General features: G+C 37.1%; 1 long non-coding RNA gene across 1 annotated transcript in view; it reads left to right on the top strand.

Annotated features, from left to right (window-relative positions):
- Positions 1–5,276, top strand: part of LOC138739128 (uncharacterized) — a 129,854-nt gene extending 124,578 nt beyond the window's left edge. The window contains exons 4-5 of the long non-coding RNA XR_011342020.1: positions 4,858–5,034; positions 5,207–5,276. This is a non-coding gene — a long non-coding RNA (uncharacterized lncRNA). The remainder of the gene's footprint in view (positions 1–4,857; positions 5,035–5,206) is intronic.
- Positions 5,277–6,000: the final 724 nt, after the last annotated feature.

Here is a 6,000-nt window from a genome sequence, read left to right on the forward strand (position 1 = left end):
TTTTAAAATATCTTTTCAAAACATAAAATTAAATAACTTCAAGCAATCTGTTGAAAATAATTTGAGTTATGTTGGAAAATGAACTTTTATCACCTGTGGGTGGTTGGATGTGAAGTGGAATTTCTCAATGAGCAGTACTACAGAGTCATTCCAAGATTTGTTTAACATGTAGCACAATATGTAAATAATCTAATTATGCTTTTATGTGTTGAGTTAAGTCTCAAAGTTAGTGGCATTGAATTGTTGCTTCCAAATGCCAATAAATGGCATCACACATTGGCCCATTCAGCTGCTGTCATTAAACTTGATAAGTCCTTTGTTTAGAAACAGGCTTATATCTTTTTAAAGCTTTCTTTCTTTTTGAAAAATGTATTGTTTAGAACAGCTACCCAGTGCTGCTGCCCACATGTCAGGTCATGCAGGCTCTTAGCAGGCTTCTGTCAGTGGTATCATTTTTGATGATCCTTCTGACCTGCCTTGTGGCCAGTAAGCATCTCCATTTTGCATGTGTTAGCTGCGCTTTGACACAAGGCACTGCTTCAGTATTGCTGGGGTCAAGTAATGTCTTAGGCAAAAGGTCTCAAGCTACCAAAGACTTAAGCTGTGCACATAGACTTCATTATAATTGTGACAATTCTCAGGGAGATTCCAACTAGAAAGCTAAGTATATGCACCCATCCTCAGTGAAAATACCAGTTCAGACATAGCATCTGATTTTTGTATCAAATATTATGAAAAGAATGGCTGATTATCCCCGAGGTGATGGATTAAGGCATTGCTAAAATAAAGTGAAGTCATTCACTCCCTGTCATTGATCTGGAGATTTTGGAATGACGTGTCTATAGATGTGGAATGAAGTGTCTATAGATGAAATCAAGATCAATTTTCAGTATACAGTGGAAATGTCATTAAACTATACATTTTCCCAGATGCTCCCAGCTGTCACGCTGACATCAATATTTAAATGGCACTTGAAGCCACTAAGATAACACTATGCCAAATCAGCACGTCATATACAACTAGAAATACTTCTTTTGTTCTGCTGGGAAAAGGATTTCTATTATGAGGGCAAATTTTAACCAAGGTTTCTGCTGTTCTGTCTGGAACAAAATGTATTTTGCTGATGGACATCAGTACTGCAATACTCAAGAGCTAAAAGAAAAAAAAGAAACTCAGTGAACTCTCAGTGAAATAATAACTAAATGGCAACACTCTGTGGTATACTAAAAAAAAACATACCATTTTGTGATGGGGGGAATAGACGCAGGCTCTCAAGGTATGGGTTAGCCTGACTCATCTGTGATTTGAAAACACACTCATTAGAATTATTATTGATCACACCAGAACCTCCATAGAATCTTCGTCCAGTTTCATCTAAAGTAAGGACGTTGGAAATAATTTAATTTGTATTCTGGTTATTCAGGGGAAGAAGATGTTTACTCCCACTTTCTACTGCCGTGTTGATGTGCATCTTTAAATGTGCAGAACTGCTGCTGTTTGAAGTGACATTCAAAGCAGAGGAAGAGAGCCCCCTGCCTGGATAAACCCTTGGAGACCATGATGAGAATGATGGGACAGACAGAGGCGCAAAAGCTAGCAACTGTGGAAACAAAGATGATGGATGGGACAGAGAAAAGGAGAGCAAGATTGCAATGTTTAAGACAGAGAGACAAAGTGACCATAGTAAAGATGAAAGGAGGCATTATTTATTGGTTTCCTTTGATGGGAAGGATCATTTACTTGTCTTAAATTTTATGGTTAAGAGTGAATTACATTCTACCAGATTATTCCAAATCCATCAGTATATATGTATTCTTGTTTCCTTATTAAAGAGTTGTGCTGACTGCAAGGCAGAGCAATGTAGATTGGTGAAAAACACTTTAAGAGGTGGAATAACAGGCACATTGGAATCCACTCTGAACCAACAGTAGATGAGCAGAAGACCCTTACAACAGTTCCTTCCTTGGTCATTGAGAGCATTTGTCTGGCGATTATTAATGTAACATACATACTGTAAGGAAGACAGAAAGTCGTCACTTTTTTTGTCCAGTACCCATTGCAGAAATGAGGCCCCAGCGAGGAATGAACTCACAACCCCTGGTTTACAAGACCAGTGCCCTAATCACTGGGCTATCGGAGCCTCCACATGTGGGCTGGTAATAGCATTGGGAAACTAGTTAGTGCTAGATCAAAGTATTCACTGCCAGGGGACTCTTTGAAAGTGGCTGTATATCATAGAGAGTGATTTATAGAAAGCAATCCATTAATGGCATCAAAATAATTATTGACCTGACAGGCAACTGCGGATCATTCCCTTCTCTAGTGATGAGATGAAGTGACTAACAGCATTTGCCAGCCAGTGCTGCAACACAAATTTGACCTTGTATCCAGCTTGGGGAATAGGTTAAAAGTTTGAATTTTAAATTAGCATTGATAGTTGATGTTAAAATATAATGTTAGACTGCTTGATTTCACATTTGCCGTAAGGATTCTAGTTAGGGGGATTTGTGACAATGATCACCATGGAGGTGGGAATAACGCTGGAGATAAAGTTCAGGGTTGTCAATCATTAGTATTTGTGGTTCAGGTCAAGAACACGAGTCTGATTTTATTCATCTGAATACATCTAGAAAATTTTGTGTACCAACAAGCTGCACAAAGTTGTCCTTGTATGAGGGTTTATATTCATTTTAATTCCTGAAATTTCATCAGTGGACCGAGCTTTAAGGCTGACCACCTTGGCTCTGTCTGCATCAGTAACAGGGATCTCCCAGTGGCCAACTATTTCAACTCTGTGTCCCACTCCCAAGTCTGTCCATGGCCTCATGTACTATGCCACCAAGACCAGCTGTAAATTGGAGGGACAACACTTGATTTACCATCTGGCCACTCTCCACCAGATGGGATTAATATCGACCTCTCTGGTTTCTTCTAACCTACTCTCCATTCTCCCTCCCTCCCCTTCCAAAAGAGGATCAGGAATTCAGGGTCAGTCAGGCAAGGAAAGTGAGCGGAGTAGCATGGTCTGAAAATTGGCCCATGGCTGGACATAAGGCTCTACAAGAAGAATTGTGGGAAAAGACAACTCAGCAAACAAAATCAGAGACCTGTCAAGGGTGATGATCATGGTAAATAGCCAGTGGAGGATTAGGGAAGAGGAGATAGGAGTTCCTGGTTTCTTTGAGGTCGATATTAATGCCACCCTAAAATGCTACAAATGAGCTTGCCACATCAAGTTTCTGTCATTAAATAACATGACTTGGAAATATTATCATTGCATTTAACTAAGTAGAGTCAATTTACAATTTTGTAATGGTGAATAGTGTAATGTAATGAAATTACATTATTCTAAGATGCCAGAATACAACCCTTCTACCACATCAAGAATGGAGATAAGTAGGAACACCATCAAAACTTTACTTCACTGCTACAAATAATTCAACTGTAAAACATAAAATTTGTTTGGACACAGAAACAGAAAAATACAATACCTCAAAGATAATGTCTTTAAACTCTTTAAACTCATAATTTCCCACATGATTGAAAACCAAGGTTTGTTCGCAGAGATTGCTTGGCACTTCATGGCCTTCAGTAAACCTTGACCTGAGCATTTTCAGCTTTCATCCTCATGCCAGATAAAGTTTCCTCAGAAGCAGCATTGTTCTATGACTGGCAGAGAAACAGAACTGCAGCTGTACCATATTTACACACACTGCAGCCACTTGATATAATTGGTTCTCAAAGCTAACCATCGTATTTATACAGACCCTGATTAGTTGTAGTGAAGTTGCACCCAGAGAAATCACCATCTTCAATATGTACACAAATGCCTACTTGCCAGACTGGAACAGATCAGAAACATGCCCATGAGATATATTTTGGGATATTTGTTCAAAGGTGCAGGGAATATAATGGCTCATGTTGAGATAGAAATTCAGTTAACAGGAATTCAATCAACACCTTGAGTGGAACATTGAAACTTGAACCAGTTAACATTAATAATGATAAGAGGAACCATTGATAAATATTGGAGGAGTGAAACAGTCTTAAACTCCTGACTAATATATTTAAGACTGCTCCTATTTTTTCGAGGAGAGAACCCACAAAGCTATCTTTCCCATTATCATGGCATCTTTTTTCAGGTATATATTGGAACTGGAATTGATCATTCCCAACTTTTCTCTACCCCTCTACCTAAGAGGATTGTGATAAATGGATTGCATTGAGGATTAGCTCCTACCATGCATTTATTCACTTATTTTTATATTGAAGGGTAAATCTAGCAATTCTCACTGGAAATGTTCATCCAGCAAGTACATTTATTATTAAATCTGGTAAAGAATAAATTAGCTGAGTAAAAAAGATAAATTTAAAAAGCAAAATGTTTTGGAGAGTCACCTGATGTCCATGGTAGAATTCCTGTTTTCTTCTCAGATACCACCAATCGAGTATTAGGTTCGGAGATTTGTACAGTTACCTCCCAAGTTTATCTCAGTATTGAACTCAATTTTACATTGACTATTTATCAGTTAATAACTATATTGAGTTTAACAATTCTAGCCAGCATAAATAGCAGGCGATAACTTAATGGCCACCTACATTTAAAATGTTTGTGCATCCTTTGTTTAAATTATTCTGCATAAAATATACAGAGCTGTTTTAAATAAAACAATGAATTTTACCCAAGATTTTCCTCTATAGAATGTACAATAATTGCATTATTCTTAATCTTTTGGCCAGATAAGAGAGAGAGAAAAACAGTCAGACATTTCTGCACCTGTGAGAATGTTTCAACCAGACTGAGATGCCAATTTCACAGCATGAAGACCATACACTTTTAAATTCTATTTTTCACAGGAAGGCTTCTCAAGCCATTTTACAGCAAAACAATCAAGGAAAAAAAAACCAATGATCTAAATAAGAAAGATGAATTCAAAACAACAGGTGTCAAAGAGCATCTTGAAGGAACAGAGAGTGTTGAAAAGAAAATGCTTCAGGGAGAAATTACAGAGCATAAGATTGAAGATGGGCCTGGTAATAGCAAAATCTTTTCCGATAGGAATATTAATAAATTGTGTTTTACATTTCTGGTTACTTATGTGGATTAATTCTTAAATAGAATTAGAATAAGTGAAGTCTGAATTCATGTTTTCAGATTATTAAAATAAGATTTTGGATTACTAATACTTTATCTCATTCAATACAGCTCCATGTACTTGGACAGTTCTAATTAAGGCAGCTGGTCAATGCATCAGCTCTCAACAGTTCAAAGGTAGGTGATTCTAGATAATGGAGATATTAATAATTTATCCTATCCTATACAGTTAATTTAAGAAGATTGTCCATTTTATAAAGCATTGCAACTTTCAGCTTCAGCATCAACTTACAATGACATAATTGTAACTGCTGGAAATATTTGCTTTGAAGGCCACTGTTACAGGCCCAGAGGACCCCAAAACCCAGCACCAATAGAAATTCACCAAGACAAATGGTTACTTAAACAAAAGTTACTTTTAATTTTCTTTAAATATAAAAACAGGATCAAACTTTAACATTGCTATTAACTTAACCTAACTTGACCCCTTTCTAAATCTAAGCACATGTGTATGTAATGTATATGTAAGTTCAGAAAAGTTCTTTGATTCACAGTCCAATCTCACTTCTCACTCTTCCAAGTTCACTGGTATCAGCCAATTCTTATACTGTCCACATAATTTAACATTTATGAATTTTCACCAGGAATGTGTTAAATAATTACAAATAAACTAATGCTTGAAAGATAAATTGTTACAGCTCAGGAAGGTTCTTGTCAATTTTCAGAGAGGGATTTGTTGCTCGTTGGACACACACAAACTGATTCCTTCTGATCAGCCACTTCAGTGTCCTGCCAAAGAAACCTGCACCATCAGGGTTTTCCAGATGATAACCTCTTTCGTTCAGGTCACTACAGGGTTCCTTTTCTGTTTCTCTTAACTCAGGCAAAACATTATACAGCCAGCC

Source organism: Narcine bancroftii, chromosome 7 (genome assembly GCF_036971445.1).
Source record: "Narcine bancroftii isolate sNarBan1 chromosome 7, sNarBan1.hap1, whole genome shotgun sequence".
Lineage (NCBI taxonomy): Eukaryota > Metazoa > Chordata > Chondrichthyes > Torpediniformes > Narcinidae > Narcine > Narcine bancroftii.